The sequence below is a fragment of the Meles meles genome, chromosome 20 (genome assembly GCF_922984935.1).
Source record: "Meles meles chromosome 20, mMelMel3.1 paternal haplotype, whole genome shotgun sequence".
Classification (NCBI taxonomy): Eukaryota; Metazoa; Chordata; class Mammalia; order Carnivora; family Mustelidae; genus Meles; species Meles meles.
Window position 1 is genome coordinate 23,590,312 of NC_060085.1, and position 19,017 is coordinate 23,609,328.

At 47.7% G+C, this 19,017-nt stretch overlaps 1 protein-coding gene across 1 annotated transcript in view; it reads left to right on the forward strand.

Annotated features, from left to right (window-relative positions):
• The window catches only part of CACNA2D3 (calcium voltage-gated channel auxiliary subunit alpha2delta 3), an 859,411-nt gene that overhangs the window by 365,526 nt on the left and 474,868 nt on the right, over positions 1–19,017 (forward strand). The window lies entirely within an intron of this gene.

Consider the following 19,017-nt stretch of genomic DNA (forward strand, 5'->3'; position numbering starts at 1 on the left):
GTAAGCTGTTAATTTATTTCTTGACTTACATTTCTGACAATGGTTGTTATTGGGGGAAACAATACAGAGAGCTCCAAATTACATAATAAATACAGGAATAGCAGTTTGTGTGACTGAATGTTTGTTGAAAGGATATATGATGGCAGGCTGTGTCCTGAGCTGGTGAATGGCTCAAGTCAGGATTCATATCAGGCCTCATTGCTTAGCTAAAAGTCGAAGTTTCGAGGTGGACAGGTCACCTGTCAGGATACTGAGTAATGTCTGGTATGACCAGAACCTCTGCCAGTCAATTTGTCATTGTCAGCTGTGAATTCTTTCTTGTCTAGAGAACAGATGAGGTAGCCACCAAGTTGAACAGCCCAAAGAAAAGGGACTAAAAGGTGATTTGTTAAAAAATGGGAAGTTTCAACCCAAAGAGAATCTCTTAGAGATTTTACTGCTAAGAGCTATTTATACACAAGTATTCATGATCACACTTAAGTAATCCATCTAAAAATGTGGGCTTTCCACTTGAATTACCCCAGAGCAGAAAAGAGTTATTAAGGCGTCTAGTTTTCAGCCTCCATCTCTAACCTATGGTAGAGAGCTAATGAAGAATTGCCAGGCTGTTGCTGGCACCGTTCTTTGTGGGGGGACGGGGCGGGTGGTAGGATAGATGGGCATCTCCCAGTGTTACCAGCGATCATCGTGGGTCACCAGATTGTGGGTTGCTTTTTTTGTTGTTGTTTTTCTCTTCTCTGTCTCCTTCTGGATTTTCTACAGTGAACATTTATAAAAATTTTAATTCCAGTTAATTAACATACAGTGTTGTATTACTTCCAGGTGTATAATATAGTGGTTCAGTCCTTCCATACATTATGACAGGTGCGTTCCTTAATCCCTATGGTCTGTTTTCCCCATCACCCTCCCCCTCCCCTCTGATCAGTTTGTTTTCCATAGTTAAGAGGCAATTACATCTCGGTTTCTCTCTCTCTCTCTCTCTCTCCTTTGCTTGTTTGTTTTGATTCTTAAATTTCACCTATGAGTGAAATCATACAGTGAGCCTCATTTCAAGATCTTGTGAGTGTTTTTTGGAAAATTATTTGGGTAGACTGGGCCACTTCCCATTTGTACATAAACTGAGATATTCAAAGAGTGAGCTGGGTAATCATAAGGACCGTTGGGACCCTCCCCACCAGGGATCATGCGAGATCCCCTGATTGAAACCACTCCAGAAACCATCTGTGCCTGCAGACCAGCAGTAAGCAAGTGTATTTTGCATGGGGTGGCCGTTCGTCCTGATATCACGCCTTTCCAGGGCGCACGTTGCTGCGGCCCTGTGACTGGCTTAGGGGAGGTGGCCAGGGCGGAGGCCATGTCCTGGAGGCAGAGATCCTGGCCAAGAACAGACCAAGATGAGAACCAAGAACAGACCAAGATGAGGACCCTGGGCATTTCTGAGAAGGATCTTCCTGTTTCTCTTTCTCTCATGTGGTAGAATAGTTGAAGTCTATTCCGCCATGATCGTTATTATTTTATTTATTTATTAATATTATAAGAGCAACTGCTACACATGGAGTGTTTGCGGGTGGGTGTGCAGTGCTGAGCTGACTCTGGAGAAGCACTTACGGTCACTCACCTGTGAAATGGGGCTGTCAGTGCCACCCCTCGGCCACAGAGACAGAGCGCTGGCACCGAAGACACTGGTGTGCATTAGCAGAGGCTCAACAGACGGGTAGGCCTCTTGTTAACACCGGTTCTCTCTCTCCAATCCTACCAGCTATGCATTGTTCTCCTGGTTTTACAGATGAGGAACTGGAGGCAGAGAGAGAGATGGAAGGAGGAAGGGACAGACAGGCAGAGAGCGATGGAGAGACAGGATGCCCGCTTGTGGCTCAGCACGTGTGGGGAGTTCCTGGATTGGCCACATGGGTGGTGAGGATGACCCTGTCTGGGCACGCCCACGCGTGGTAGGGAAGGAGGTGGGTCATTCTTACCCTCTCATCCCCATGCTGTCTGACCTTGGGAGAAGACATGCCCGACGCTGTCCCTTACCTGCCCCGACAAATGGGGTGTTAATAGTACCATTTCAGAGGAGTCACCTAGTTAACAATGCTTATCAAACACTTACTATGTGCCCTGCACATTCAGGGGAACAGCCCCACCAGGGAGTCCTGGTGACTTCATTTGTTATCTGAATAGACCCGGTTAGCGGATCCTTGAACCACCCTGAGTCGGAAGCTTGGCGGATGTCTTGGGATCCTGCGGGAACAGGAGAGGACTGGGAGGGCTTATGAGGGCTGCATTCTTCCCTGTGAGGCTGTCCTGTGAGAGTTGCCCGCTCCCCCTTGGTTCCATGAAGATAAGGGCTCTCGGCCCCGCCCGCTCAGAACAGAGCTGCAGGATATAAAGCCGCTGGGCTGCAGCCTCGCTTGGGCTCCCCAGCAGTGGGCTGTCCCATGACTCACACTGCAGTTCTCCAGCCCTTTTATTTCACATGGTCCCTGTGGTTGTGTGAGACAAGAAGCCCAGGCACCCGGCTGGCACGGCGGTTTCCTTCCTTTCTCTGTCTAGGGAATCCACACGTCGCCCAGATCTGAAAGTGGCTCTTCATATCTCCCCCCCCCTTTTTTTTTATAATATTTTATTTATTTGACAGAGAGAAATCACAACTAGGCAGAGAGGCAGGCAGAGAGTGAGGAGGAAGCAGGCTCCATGCGGAACAGAGAGCCCGATGCAGGGCTTGATCCCAGGACCCTGGGATCATCACCTGAGCCGAAGGCAGAGGCTTTAACCCACTGAGCCACCCAGGCACCCATATCTCCCCCTTTGGGGTCCAACAGGTCCTGGCTTTGACCTGCTGTGTCTGTTGGTGGAGCTGGACTGCGCTGGCAAATACAGTGGCCGTGCTTCTCTGCTCTCCGGGCATTTCCAGCCTCACAGGGGGATAGAAGACAAACAAGTAAACACACACAGTAGTGCATAAATCCCGAGTGAGGCAGGTGCTTGGCCAGGTGATGTGTGGAAAGCAAGTCCCGCTGTGTGCAAGCACTCGGCAGAGGGATCCTTCGACTCCCCTCACCTGCTCCCCCAGCCTTTTTGCCAGCCCTGGTTCTGGGATTTCAAAACACGGTCTGGAGCACACTTCATGTGAAGAGTCTTTTCCAAAGGGGCTCCTTTGGGCTCAGCACTGTGCCCCGAGCGTGTGGACCAAGGATGCCTGACGCCGCGCGGCCTGGCATCTGGGCTGTCTCACGTTCCCAATGACCCTAAGACCGTGAGCAGACAGCACAAGCTGGTGATGACAGCAACACCTCATGGGGGTTCAGGCTCCAGCCGGTGGGTTTGTGTGCCTGAAGGCCAGGGTTGGGCCTTCCCCGCGGCCTGAACAAGAGCTCCTCAGGAGCGAGCCTTTCCTGACTTGCAGTGGGGAGGATTAGAGCTCATGCCACGCAGCTGATCGTCCTCCATCCCAGCCGACATCTTCTGTCTTCCCTCTGGTCTGCTCTGCAACCCCAGCCCTGAGCAGAAGCTCAGCATGTGGCAATTATTCCCACAGGGAGGGTAGATGGCCCCTTGGGCCCACCTCAGGAGCCGGAGATTAATAGCGGATGACGTTCTGAGTGCCTGCTCTAGGCTGGGTCCTGCCCTGACCACTTTCCCTGCAGCGCCCCCAATGCTCATGGTCACAGTGAGAGGAAGACACGGGGTACCGTGTTTGGCAGGGATTCAGGGGGCTCACACCAGAAGAAATCTGAGATTTCTTCTCAGATACGCGAGGTCCCTGCTTCTCATGGTTAAGGACTAGACAGACAGAGACAGAGCACCTGTCTGCGCTGGTGGCAGAGTTGAGCTCTCGCCTGTATCCCTAGGAGAGTGGGGCCTCTGCCTTGTGCCGTGGCTGGGTTTGGAGCCGCTGTGGCCTCCCTTTGCTGAGAAGCAGTGTGGTGACCCCCTGCTCTGGTCCTCTGGTGCAGAGGTGTGCAGTGGGCGGCCCTAGCTCCTTTCTGTGACCCACACCCATGACCGTGGCCATGCTCTTCTTGTATACCATCCTTCATACCCATGCGTGTCCCATCCAGTCTATGTCCACCACTTGTGGAGTTGAACCCAGGAGGAGGTCTGGGCTCTGGTCTCCAAGTTGCTGAGAACTGGCTCTGGACAGGTCCATCAACTCCTGGGGCCTTTCAGATAATTCAGGACCTGCCAGCCCTGCCTCTGCCCTCCCCTGGGGCTGCCCTGTGGCACTCCAAGAGGCTTGACTTGGAGTGACAACAGGAACGTTAAATGACGTGGACACGGATCTCAGCTCATCCCCTGAGGCACCGAGCACGGACGTGCTGGGCACACATTCCAAGACACACAGCAGTCTTTCTTCTCTTTTAGTTCCTCTGTCCCCCTTCCCTCCGCTTCCTCTCAGCTCCCCGGGAGGGGTCCTCTGTCATCAGGACACCCTGTCATGGCTCCAATCCCCTTCTGACAATGAGAAGGGGATTTGTGCGTTCAGGGGAGCAGGCAAGTTTCTGGGCATTCATCACTGGTCCCTCCAGGGAAGACCAGCTCGATCTGAGCACACTTAGCTGGTATTCTGGGGAATTTGCTGTTATCCTGCATGGCTTTGTTCTCATTCCCCCTGGCCATGGTACAAAGATGCACGGAAGTCTCAGGGTCCTCCATCTGCTTCTGCTCAAGGCACCCCCAGGTGAGGTGACCCCAGGAGACCCTAGGCCCACCTCTCCTGAGGCTGGCGCTTTATCTGTGCAGCAGGATCAGAGGGACCCCCGTTCTGTGTGTCTGGGTTGTTTTGAGCTCGTGGAAATGTGACCCCTGGAATTTACTTATTCTCTTTGCATTGGTGTCTGCCGATAAAACGTGGTCCAGGAGACCTACCTATGGGGCTTTGCTCCTAACTGTGCGACCTTGGGCATGGTATTCAGCAGCTTAGGCTCAGTTTCCCCATAGGTCAAGTGGGAATTACAAGGGTACCTACCCTACCTAACTGTCGTTTGGAGAATCAAATGTTAGATGTCTTCGGATAATTTCTGGCTCATCCTGGAAGGTCAGGAGTTGTCGACTGTGTGGATTTTCCACCACCTTTTAAAGGTGCCTCTGGGGGTTAAATGACTTCAGTTCCCTATTGCCCCAGCCTCCTCATTTGCTAATGTGCACAGAGGGCCTAGAATAGACAGAATGAAGTGGACTGGAGCCTGAAAAGTGCTTAGACACATGCAAGGTGTGCATTCATGGCCGTCGTCCATCATTACTTTTAGTGTGATCGGTTTTTTAAATTGAACCCACTTTTCCCTTTTCCTGTGTTCATTCTTATTCACGCAAAGCCTAGTGAACAGTTATTAGTACCCTTTCCAGGACTACCAGTATCGCTCATATTCCCTTGTATTTTGCGCGTGTGCATGTGTGACGTGGGTGTGTCTTCCTGGCTTTTCTTCTGCATGGGTTTGTGTGTGGTTGTGCACCCAGTTTCCATGGGAAGGTTCGTGTCTCTTTGCCTTGCCCGACCAAGGACATCCCAACCGGCATTCACCTCCCTGGGGCCACATGGACAACGGGGCTTACGTGGGTTTAGTGTGTGTGCACGCTGTGAATATTCTCTCTTTCCAAAGCTTTCTCTTTTTGAAATTGGGAAACCTGAGCCTGAGGCTGCAGCTGGGAGCCTGAGGGTTCTCCTCTGCTTGAATACGGAAATTGCCAAGAAAGAAATATGTTCAACTGTGAGACTAGTGAGTTGTGCTGGAGAGCATCTGTAAGGTCAGCCAGCTTGTGGCCGGGCATCTCAGGACCAGGTGTGCAGACCTGGCAAGGAGCAGGCTCTGCTGCCTTGCTGGAGAAGAGGAACCATGGTCCATTTTACTCAGACAGAGAAAAAGAGCTGAGCCTTGAAAGCCTACACGTAGTAGCGAAATTACCGCCAACTCAATTTGCGGTCATCTTGGAAAGGACAAGCTGCTGTCTCTGCCTTCATGAATTACTGCAGGGAACAGACCCTGCCAAGCCAGCCTCATCTCCTTCCCTAATCAAGTGGCAACTGGGCTATTGAGCATGATGATTGTCCCAATTGTCCTTTTTGCTTGGCCCATGAGGCAGAGGTAGAGTCTTGGCAGTTCTTGGAAATAATGACCTCCTACAAGAACACCCAATTCAGAAGCAGCTTCAAACTCCTGTTGCCTTCGTAGACAAAAAAGTGTTTATGTTTCTCCTCTCATCAGCAGACTGATTGCTGGTCCATTTTCAGCTAGAGTAAGAAACAGTAGTGAACTGGGAGCCTGCTGCTGAGTTGTAGCGGTAATTGAAATGCCAAATGCAAAACTAAATATAATTTGCCATTATCCTTTCCGGGATACCGTGGGTGTTTTGACTTTGTGTGAAACTAGTCAAAGAAATAAAATAATCCTTTCACCTGCTCCTGCTGTCTTATATTTAGGTGATATGAGAAATTGTTGAATAGGACTAAGCCTACTTGTTGTCCAAAAATATTTTAAAACAACTGATTTGAAGAGCCTATAGAGGCTGAATATTACTCCTGTCAAAAATTCTTATCCACTTGGAACCTCAACCTGTGACCTTATTTGGAAATGGGGTCTTGGCAGATGCAATTTGTTAAGGATCTGGAGATGAGGTCATATTGGATTTTAGGGTAGACCCTAAATCCAGTGACAGGTGTCCCTAGAAGAAGAGGAAGGCACATAGAAGCACACAGAGAGGAAAGCCACATAGAGAGAGAAGTTGAGATTGGAGCTCTGTGTAGAAACAACAATGGATGCCAGGGATTGCCAATAACCACCAGAAGGTAGGACAAGACCATGGGTCAGTTTCTTCCTTAGAGAATTCAGAAGGAACCAGCCCTCTGATGCCTAATTTCAGACCTCGGGCCTCCAGAAGTGTGAGAGGCAGGACTAGGAAAGTGGCTCACCAGCCAGGGCCCTTCTGAGTCCTTCTGGACCCCGGGGGTGGAGGTGGGGCTGCCTGGGGAGGTGGAAGGCATCAGGGTCAGGAGAGAGAGAGGAGGCTGAGGAACCCTGCTGAATTAGAGACTGAAGGGACCACACAGCGAACATCGTGTGTGATCCTGGATCAGTTACAGACCCAGACAAAGGACAGCGGAGGGGCTGTTGATACAGTTTAACTCAGATCTGTGGTTGAGTGCTGGTATTGTCGGCGTGCCTGTTGTGGTTTTGGCTATCGGACTATGGTTAAGTAAGAGCTTAACATTTGGGGAAGCTGGGTGAAGGGTATATGGTTGGGTTTTTTTGTTTGTTTTTCATTTTTGCAACTGCTTTAAAGTCAAAGTGTTTCGTAATGAAAATTTCTAACAGTGGTACCACATATAGGAGCAGGGATGATTTGGGACACGGTCAGGACTGTGAGCTGACTCCCGTGCACATTTCTGTAGGGAAGACACAGCCATTGTTTCTCAGTACGCTCACACTTTTCTTCTTACCCTTGTGAGGAAGGCCTATTTATTGATTTTAAAGCAAATCCCTCCAAATACTCTGGGTGTGAAAAATGTCACCCATAAAAACAGACCCCTTTGGGTCTCTCTCCTCACTTGAAATGGGATGCCATGCTGCTATTCCAGAGGAGTGTAATGTGTGTGGCCCAGGAAACCCATATGTGCAACAGAGAGGGAGGGTTTCGGGTGGAAAGGGGTGCATACAGCACAATCCCGTGTTAAAACACAGGGACAGGGGAGTACGTGGCCTCCTGTCAGGATGTGCACAGTGGATATCAACAGAACGGGGGTGAATTTCATTTTCTTTTTGGTCATGTGGGGTTTTTTGGTTCATGAAGTATGGAGCTATTTTTTTTTTTAAGGAAAAAAATCAGACTATTTTTAGAGGGTGTTCTCCACTCTCTTCCCCCTAAAAAAGAACTCTATGTTTGGTCTAAGATAAAAAGCCCTGAGTGGAAACTTTTTGCAGAATACATTTATTATTCCACTCTCTCCCCACGTAAGACTGAGGCTGAGGCTCTGTCCCTGTTCTCAGAGGTGGCCCACATGACAGCACGGTCTGTTTTGGTGGTCTAGTTAGAGTCTGAAATATCCAGCTGAGGAATAGGCTTGGCTTAAGACCTCAAGACTTTTCTTCTCATTTTTTCTTTTTGAAACACTGTCTGCATTTTGTTTATCAAAAGGTCTTTCTTTTTGGCACAATTAAATAGACTTTAGAATTTGCAGTTGTGGGTCCTTAATATATTCATCCCAGGATGCCTTTGTGCATCTGTTCTATATTTCCATATTGTTTTTGCTAATAGTTTTGGAGAGATTTTAAACATTTGAACCTCTCCCCCCCCTTTGCTTTAAAGACAATGTCTGGAGAAAGTTAAGGGCCCAGAAAGTTATTAATTTTTTTGTACTCCTCAGTGTACTGTAGTCAGCTACTTTCAAGACGAAAGGGCCCATTTTTCTTTGCCGTTCCTCCCTGTCTCCTTAAATAGACTTTGCATTCTTCAAAAGGGTTGGATTGGCCCTCTGGTATGAATTTGTACTGATCCCATATGCTAATTAACTATGTCTTGTCCCTAACTCAATTGTGAGAGATAAGATCTCCACATACATACGGTAAATTACATAATATATCTTAGAGAACAAATACTGAACAACTTAAATGAATACGTTTTAAGTAACGTGTTTTTTTATTAAATATTTCTACCTTTTATGATGGACTGTTATTTTGGAACAAGCTTTATCATCTTCTCTTCACATCTCTTGTTGTCATTGGTACTGATTCTACCCATCCCAGGGCCACACAGCGACCAAGCTAGCTTTCTTTGTTTTGACCTGGTAAACTCTGACCTGACATCATGGATATCCTTGCTTGCTTTGGGACACTCTATGAGTGACACAGCTTTCTGTTCTGACCAATACTTCGTTATATGTTAATCACGGGAATGTATTGGAATAGCAACACCTTTAAATTTACATGTCCTCTAACTCACATATAAAATAGAACCAAGCTATTTAAAGAGACTCAAACAGACCAAAGGGTGAAATCATGGTGGATGAAATAAGAAAGTGGAATTGGATTCTAGCTGCAGAGACGGCTTGTCTTATTTCTAGGGAACTGCTGTAATAAAATCAGTCATCAAATGTGTTAGGACTCCGAAATGTTATTGGAGTTTCAATTTGCTCTGTACTTCTGGCAGTCTAAACGATGTTCCAAACTGTTTAATCAAACCGGTTACATCTTTACTACTAGAAGATCTTTCCAAACAAGTATTTCTACAAATAGGAAGATAATAAAGTTTGGACTACTACAATTTTTAAAGATTTTATTTATTTATTTGACAGACAGAGATCACAAGCAGGCAGAGAGAGAGGGGGAAGCAGGCTCCCTGCTGAGCAGAGAGCCTGACGCAGGGCTCGATCCCAGGATCCTGAGATCATGACCTGAGCCAAAGGCAGAGGCTTAACCACTGAGCCACCCAGGAGCCCCTGGACTACTAAAAATTTTAAAAGATTTTTCAGACTTTGACTTAAAAGCATGCTTTTATGAAAACAATTCCAGCTAAACATCTGTAAGTAGCTCTGTCCTTGAAGGTTTTGGAGCTCAACCTCCATTTCTGAAGGTTTGTCCTTGTCATGCATCATTTTTGTAGCTACTGACTTCTTCCTCTTTTGGTGCAGTTGCTGTTAAATATGTCTGGTCTTTTTGGTCTTATCTTAGTAGCAATATTTTCTTCTTTTTCATTGTTATTTGTAGCATGTAATCTGCTAGATTTGTAGCATTGTTTCCCATGAAATACTTCTTTCTCTCTTCTTTGTTTTTTTTTTTCTTTGCATCCCAAGAGATCTATCCTTTTTGCACTAAACTTTTGCACTAAACTTGCACTAAACTTGATAAAGTTCCTTCTGTCTGCCATGCAGTTATAGAATGCTCAACAGACCTCTTGTGCATAGGTGCGGTGTGGAAATGCTTCACTTGGGGAATGATCCTGCCAAATCCAAATTCTTTAAGTGAATTAGTGCTTGGGGAAATAATCACATGGGTTTTGTGGCCTCTGAGATGATATTTTGGGTGTTTGTGACCATATTGGAAACTTGGAGGACGTGTTTATGGTTTGGCACACTTACCTTCTTCTTCTTACCAGTGGCACCCTGGATTTCTTTTAGGGACCCATTCTTTATGAATGCTAGGCTTGAAATCGGACCCAGGGCTCAACAGGTTTACACGGGTTGGTCAGCATGCCCCATCCCCATCCTGTGCTGACTAGCTCAGAGATGGGTTTACAACGGTCAAAGTCAATAAATGTAGGAAACATTTGGAGATCTCACATCCTACCCCTGAGTAGAGTGGGAAAAAGATTCGTGGCTCCAAATGCTGCAGCAGTTTTGTGACCCCGTAAGAGGAGCTAGAGATGCTGGCACAGAGGCTGTTGGGGGAAAGGCCAGGTGTGTGAAAGAGAGGGTCTGAGGATACAGTCAACTCAGCAGGTTGCAAGATAGAAAGAAAGCTAGTAACCCAGTCCTTGGTGAAACCATTGGCAGTCTTGGGATCAAGCTTCTCCTTAACCATCCCTACCCCTCATCTTTTTAGTTCTGTAGACCCTTAACTTTTCAGGTATTTTGAGTAGGATGTTTGGCTCTTCAAATTGAAAAGATTCCCAGCTTGGGGGCACCTGGGTGGCTCAGCGGGTTAAAGCCTCTGCATTCGGCTCAGGTCATGATCCCAGGGTCCTGGGATCAAGCCCCGCATCGGGCTCTCTGCTTGGCTGGGAGCCTGCTTCCTCCTCTCTCTCTCTCTGCCTGCCTCTCTGCCTACTTGTAATCTCTATCTGTCAAAAAAATAAATCTTTAAAAAAAAAAAAAAAAAAAAGATTCCCAGCTTGAAGTAGTGGACGCTGCATTGCATCAATTGCAGTGAACACGCTTAAGTAATCTCCAGTTAAGCAATGGAGTGGGTTAATTAATATTCTTCATTTCTGCTCCCATTGGTTAAGCACTTTGGCTGGTGTCGAGAGTGTGCTGAATGCCCACAGCTAGCAAACTGCCCCAGTGCTCAAAAGGCCATGATCGTAGACGCGATGACTGGCCAAGTGTTAAAAGTAGGTGTTCGATGTATTATTTTAGAAATGATTTCTTTTGTCTGACCCTTTTTGGTTAACCAGCCAACTGCGCATCATGATCATATCAGAGATTAAAGCGTGCACACACAAGCATATACACACACAGTCATTGAGCTGCATTCCTTGTGGAATGGGGTGAGTTATAAGTGGGGTGCTTGTCCATTTTGGTTTGCTAAGGAAAGACCTATTTTATACTGCTTATCTCTCTATATTAATTAAAAAGGACCCCCTTCTCAAAGTGATCTGGTTTGGATGATAAGTTATATGGTCGTCCTCGTTATAAATCACATAATGGAATTAAACCTATACCCTGTGATTTTTCATGGCAAGAGGAGGGCATGGCCCTTGGGTGTCAGTGAGCACTGGCTACTGAAGGTCCATACACTCAATCATTTGGTCTCAATTAATTGGGTCTAAATGCTATTGTTCAGCAAAAAATAGTTGACGGAAGTATTTGCAGGATGAACGTGACCTCGCGGAAAGACAGCTGGAAGCTTATTGTTAATAGTACTTGGTCAGCGTGACTGGCAGCTGGCATCCTTCTCAGTGTGCATCATGCTCTTCAGGAGTAGCATGAACTTCCAGTAGTGGAGTCCAGGGGAGTTTACGACCTACAGATCTTCACATGAAATTGGGCATTAGGAGCAAATTCCTATAATGTTCTGGCCCTGTGAACCCGGCCCCCCAGTGCCATATCCGTCAAAACCACCTTGGCATGAAATTGGCTTCCTCCCATGGGCTCTGGGAGGGGGCAGATCTTCCCTGCAGTTTACTGGCGGAGAACGTGATCTGCTTCTTGGGACTTCTTGCACTTTCTCAGGTGACTTCTGAGTCCTGCTTACATGCTCTCAGGGCGCAGACCTAGAAGTGCCCTTTGTGATGTGACCACATTTACCTTTTTATATTCTTGGGTCTGAAGAGCTTCAGGAATTGGTCCGTTTCAGAGCAGGGATACATAGAGGATGTATTTATATTTTGTTGAAGAAAAAACATAATTTTCTTTGTACAAGGAACGGATGCGTTTATTCCCTGTCGTCCCACACACTGTCAAGACTCGGAGGTGAGTTTCCTACGTGGGAAGCTGTGGGAGGCGATGGTGCGGTCATGGCTCTGCCGAGCCACTGGGATGCATTTTCCGAGCCCCTGCAGCTCACAGGCCACACTTGTGATGTCACCTGATTCTGCCCAACACCTGTATGTTGCCTTCATGCTTTTCTTTAAAACGACTCTTTATTTCTACCTAAATAAAAATAGCCTCATCCTGAGCAATGATCTGAGTATTCATTGTTCCATGTGTTGGTTAAAAGTTCTCTAACATCATGAAATACATAACTACTAAAGTCTTTATAAGTTTCTTCGTGTGTTACCTGAAAGCACTTGCCTAGGATGGGTTGTGGTGTGTGTGTGTGTGTGTGCGCGCACGCGTGTGTGTTGGGAGGGGGTGTGGGCAAGGCATGAACCCCTTTTCAACCATGGTTCCGGAAAGAAGAGAACACACCCAGATCTCTGGCAGTAGCGTTCCATTTGAAAAGATGTTCTCCTCTCATCGGAATTTAAAAGCAAATGATGACATAAATGATTCTATTACTAAACCTGGTCCTTCGGATCCCTAAACCCAGGCCATTCATTAGACACCACCCCCTTCCTCACCCCACGTCTTCTTACAAATCAAGACCCCCAGGGCATCTCAAAAGATGACTAGAGATTGTATCTGTACCTCCTTCCCCATGACCATCCCCATCCCACCACCCCTGTGTGGCCTGTGAAATCAGTAACAGCAAGGGGAACTAACACAAAGTCCTTCCTTGGTCCTTCTCAAGGCTCACCTCGGATCCCCCTTCTGCTGACCCCAGCCCTCCAGCTGACCCGTCTTTCCTTCTTCCTCACTCACAATTCAGCTTTCATCCCTATGCACCCCATCTTTCTTATCCACAGCCAGTTTTTCAGGCTCCTACCACTGTGACAGCCCTTAAAAGCAGTGCAGTGCAGAATACAGATTCCTTCCCATGCCCTGCCCTGGTGCCCCCCTACCCAAGCCACACTCAAGGCTGCATGTTGTGTCTTCAGTATAAAGCTCACAGCAGAGACAGGAGAGCCTACTCTTGCTTGGTCTCCATGTGTTGAAAACAAACACCCAAGTGCAGCTTAGCTGCATTTCCGCTTGTAAATGTCCATAATCCCCTTATCTCCCTGCATGGGATTTCTCGGCTCTCTGCAGGAGGGATGTGCGAGCCTGCCGCCCCACTGCCTTCCCCCAGCCCTCTGCTCCCTCTGCTTCCCTACTGGCATGCACCCCCCACTTTCTCCAGCCTGCAGCTCTGTGTCTGCCCCAGCAGTATCCCTGACAGCTCCTTAATTGCTACACGCATTTGTGTGGTTCCCTGGCAATTATATTTCAGACCCTGTCAGGGTACCTGCTGGCCTCGGGCTTCTGTTTCTATTAAATATCAATAAACAGCTGATAGCGTCAGTGTAGATGGCAGGCTCACGAAATCATATTTTCCTGGGAGCCAGGCCTGTCCAGAAGATGGAGGGAAGGAATGTTTAAATTTTGTTCTCTCTTCTAAAAGGTTAAAATGAGAAGAGACTTTCTGAGTGACTATCAGGGACCAGTTCTTACTGAATGATGATGGCTCTCTCATCTCTACCTGGGTCTTGTCTTTTATTGCCTGTGACTTGTCATAATACCAGTTTTCTCCAGAATTGTTTCTTCCTGTCCCCCCCTGCCCTCCCTGGAACATAGGACAAGGCTTCACATACCCTACATATTTTTAAGGGCTTATTGACGAAATGGGTGAGATTTCATTTGGCTTTCCTTTGAAGAGGAGTGTGTTTGGGGCAGAGGCCCAGGGCTGGGTGGCTCTGAGTCCCATATCCCCTGCCCCGCCCTTCCCTACAGAACACCTTAGTCCCTCAAGGCTGTGTGGCCTCCTGTCACAGGCAGAAGGAGCACAGGCACTCCCAGGAACTGTGAATGTGCTGGCGAATGAGGGCAGCTGGCTCCTGTGGACGCTTAGCAGCACCGAGAGGGAAAGCCTTGCTGAGGGTGTGCCATACCCAGATGTGGGTGGGCGAGGATTTCCTGTTCTTAAGGTTGCCATTCTTTCATGCAGCTTATGAATAACTGCTATCAGTGAGAGGCGTCCTGCAAGGATGGCTGGCAAGGATGTACGTGCTGAGGACTTTTCAGTGTTAGCAAATCTGTGACAGGCTGGTTATTTGGGGACACACTTTTCTCTGTTGCCATCAATAGAGTTTCCCGTTTGTGCATGATCTAAGGAGCATGCCAGCTCCCCTCGGGCGGACTCCCTTCTGCCCCAGCGCTCAGGAGAACTTTTGTCGGTGCTCTCTGCTGTTGGCCACGCCCCACAGGGATCCTGGGATAATGAAGAAGAGGGTTCCCCGCTTGGCTGTCAGAGCTCAAACCTGGCCCTCCCATGTTTGCTGAGCTCGTTCTCGGTCCATACCACTGGCTTTCTCTCACGGCCATCCTAGTGCAGGCCCTGTTATGACCCCCTGGAAGGACAGCAAGAGCCTCTATGCACTCATTCCACCCTCGCTCACCGGCCCCTGCTTGGTCGGTCTCCAGAAGGCAAGGTATTACCACTCTCTCTTCAAACCCTCCAGGGACCACCACTGTTCTTGAGATCCACAGCAGACTGCAGACCGGGGTCTTCAAGGCACTGCCGGGTCCCCTAGCCCTGACTCCTCCCTCCCATTGTGGGTATTTAAACTTGCAGCTGACAATCCCAGCATCACCTCCCCCCCCCCCCCCCAATGCCTATTCATTCTGAAGATTCCAGGTCCACCAAATCTGTGCTAGCAAGATCTTCCCTAAGAGCACATTTCCTAATATGGTACTTTGCCCCTTCCTATACTAATCATGACTGTAATTTCATCCATAATGAGACAATTATTGGGTTCTCTGCTTCCTGCACTGGTTTGTATGCTCATTGGGTTAAAGGCCATGACTGGTTTTGCCCACTGCTTTATCCCCGAATCCTAGCATAATGCCTGGCAGTCGGCAAATATTTTCTGAATGAATGAATGAATGAATGAATGCATCCATGCTACATCTAATGCATGGTTTCTACCCTTTAACCAGCTTGTCCAATGGTAGTAGAACTAGCTACTACAAGTGGATTAATTAAAAGAGAACAAAGGAGAAGCCTCAGTGGGCTTGACCAGGGAGCAGATGTCGATGGATGCTGGAGGCTGGACAGGAAGTGGATTTGAAAAGGGATCCTGGGCCAGAACAGAGCATCGTGGGCCACCAGGCAGTGTAATGCAGTCTCTGCGTGATGGGTTAGCAGTAGCTGCTGATGCTTCCAGAGCAGGCTGAGTGGTCGGGCCATGTTCTGCGACACAGATTTTTGAGCGAGATTCTGAGTTCTGGAGAGCTGCTATGAGGGTCTTGCAAGGCTGGTGTTGTTCTAGTACTCTCTGGTGGAAAAACGGTGACTCTGTGCTGACCCCATCTCTGAACCTGTCAACCATGAGGCTTGTTCCCTTTCCAACCAGAGCAAATCCTCAGGAAGGAATGAGGCTCTGGTTCTTCAGCTTTTTGTTAGAGATCTGAAGGGAGACTCGGTTGGTGGGAAAATAATCTCTTACCCACCCATCAAAGGAGGGGTTTTGAATGAGTCAACACCAGCTTAACTGCAATCTATAAGAAAATGCTGCTTTAGAATCAGAAGTCCCTTGAGATGTGCTTATCTTCCCTCTACAGTGTCTTAGCCAGGATTTTGTGTCTTTTAAGTGCCTCCTCTGTGAGCAGACCCCAAATCCAAGTGTTGATGGTGACCAAAGACCTTTCCTGGTGGCTGGGCAACAGAGAACCCAAGGTGGATGGTTAGGGGACTCTTGTAGAGGGCTCTGAATTGGCCCCCAGCACCACCTTCTCTTCATTCACCTTGTCCTCCTCAGCTCATGCACAGGTCCTGAGCATGAGGTGCAAAGATGCTATGTCTGGGCAGGAAGACACCCTGGTCCCAGCCACTTTCTCCAGGGACCACCCACTGCATTCATTTGCTGACCTCTGGGGACAGGCAGCCTGTGGCGAATCACATATTACCTGGTGTCTAGTCCAGGAGTCTCATGCTTCCCCTTTCTCCCACCCTCTACTACTGTCTGGTAGGCAGTAAATGAAGTTCAAGGCCTCCGTGCAAGTCTTCCTTCATCTAACAGTTTAGACAAGGAACTTAGCTAATCTCTCCCTTGGGCAAGGCGATGTACTAGGGAAATGGACTCTGGTGCTCTGAGGGTCAGTCGGTTTCCACAGGTGGAAAATGGGGTAGGAAGAGTAATTTGTGGCTGTCCTGCCTGGGACATGGCACATTGCAAATGTTCCGGAAATGGCAACCTCTGCTGCTATTGTCATCATTGTGATACTTTGATTTCTATCATATAATTTTCCTCTTCTTAACATCTCCAACAAAGACTTGGGAATGGTTTATTCCAGAAGGATAAGGAGTGACAAGGAGGAAGAAAGGCGAGCTTCGCCACAAAATTTAAAATACGTTAAGAGGCACCTGGGTGACTCAGAGGGTTAAGCCTCTGCCTTTGGCTCAGGTCATGATCTCAGGGTCCTGGGATCAAGCCCTGCATCTGGCTCTCTGTTCAGCCAGGAACCTGCTTCCTCCTCTCTCTCTGCCTCCTTACAATCTCTTTCTCTTTCCAATAAACAAATAAAATCTTTAGACAATTATTCCACGTAGCAATGTTATTAAGGCAGTCATTTACTATTAAGAATATATCTTCTCCAGTACTGTCTTCCTCCAGTAGCTCACAAAAGATATAATTTAAAAAAAAATTAAAATACGTTAAAAGAGAAGGGCTAGTGAAAGCGGATAGATTTAAGGCAAAACAAAACAAAATCAAAAAACAAGTGGAGCCACTGAGGTGAAATCCCCCTGGAGAATTAGCCCTGATATCTAGCCCACGGAGACAACCGTTTGAGGGAGTCTAGAGCACCTTCTGGCGTTTGCCGAAGTGGTAGGTGTGTTTTCCGTTCCTCTAGCTTTCCAGATCCACGCAGAGTGGCTCAGCCTCGGACCGTCAATCCCCCTCATCCCTTTGGTTTGGGAGCCGCCAGCAGTTGGCTCCAGCTTTGTGAAGAGCAACCTGCACTTAATATCTAGCACGTCACTAAGTTTAGAGGAAGGGGAAATGTTTGGCAAATAAATCTTTTTTATACTTCAACACACATTAAGGGCTATTTTCCAATACATATAAGTGCTTGATAATTAGCATCAAAAATAGTCATTATTTAATCTGTGATCTATTTAGAATGAATGAGAGAGATGTCACTTACTGGCTGAAATGGGAGACATGAAGACTATGCAGCCATTCTCCTCTTATACAGGGTCCCATGTGCAGCACTGAGCAAGGCTCCCGTGTGGGCTCCGTACACCCAGCCCTCCCTGTGCCTGTTGTAATGTCACATCCACGAGACACACATCTTCAAAGACCTTTAGGAAAGCCTGAGACCCTTCCTACAGCTTGTTCTAGGCAGGAAATAATGCTTTTTTTACAAGGGCCAACTTCAGAAACCCCGTTGAACATGAATTCAGACACTTTCAACAGTGATTTTGGGGTGGACAGTAGTTTGTAATTCTATATTAGCCTGTAATTATTCATGGACACTCAAATTCACTAGAAAGGACCTGTATTTTGTGATAGAAAATGTCAAGTTTAAGTTAATGCAGTGCTGCCCATTCAGGGGAGAATAAATGATATTGAGAATGAAGATGGCATGCCTATCTGGGGACTAAGGTCTGGAGGAGAAACTCAAGTGCCAAGGCATCCATAAAGATCCTGACTGCTCGAAGGAAGTAGGCTATGATGGCTGTAGATTTCAGAAGATAAGAAATTTGATTTTTGAACCATGAATAAAAATGTGGTGGCCCTTGGCATTGGCAGAGCACAGATTATGTCTGCTGGAAAACATACGCCTGCCAGGAAACTGTCTATCTGCTGAGACTTTCACCGTGGCCTACCCATCTTGCCAGCTGCACCTGGAATGTTGTCCCCTTGCCTATGGGGCTCCAGGGGCACTCATTGCCTTGCTGATCCCCAGGACCCAGGCTTCTTCCTGCCTCAGGGCCTTTGCACTTGCTACTCTGCCTTGAAGCTTTTGCGCCAGCCAGGGTGTTTTTGAACTGACACCTTCTCAGCATTTGGGTCTGTCCTCAAAGTGGTCATCTTGGACTACCCGATTAGAGTAACTCCCCTTCCCACACATAGTGACTTTTAGCCTCCTGTCCCTTTTTATTTTCTTCATCACACTCATTTCTATCCAGAGTCCTCATTTATTTGCCCACTGTTGCCCTCCACAGACTGAAATGTCAGCGTCATGGTCTGTCTGGTTCACTGCTGGATGCCTGATGTAGGAGGTGCTCAGTGCATGGTCATTGAATGAACATGATAATTGGAGAAAGGGACAAAGTGGCATAGGATGAAATCTCACCTGGATAGCCCTGGGACACCTGAACTGCCCTGGTGGGGAGTTGGGGACTCACCCCAGAGCTGTGACTAGTGGTGTGCATGCTGACGGTAATGGAGCCCTCCCGCAGCTGAGCACCCTCTGTGCCTTGTCTCAGAAGCCTTTGAGCAAGAGCTGCTCTGATTACCCTTCTGCCAATAAAGACACTGGGGCTTGTGGAAGGTAAGTCACAAGCCCAGGGCCACTGACTAACACATGCCAGTGAGGTCTCATATCCCAGACTCCCAACTCCAAAGCCTGCATTTCAGACTGGTGTTCTGCACGATCAGGGTGCTGCCCAGGGATTCTTGCTGCAGAGAACAGGGATGGAAGAAGTGGGGAGCTCTTCTTGGGACCTTACTTATTTATTTGCTTGTGCATGGCGTAAGTAATGGCCATGTTTATGGACCATTTTTGGATGTGCCGATTGCAGTACTAAGTGCTTTAGATCCATTAACTTGCTTCAACCCAAA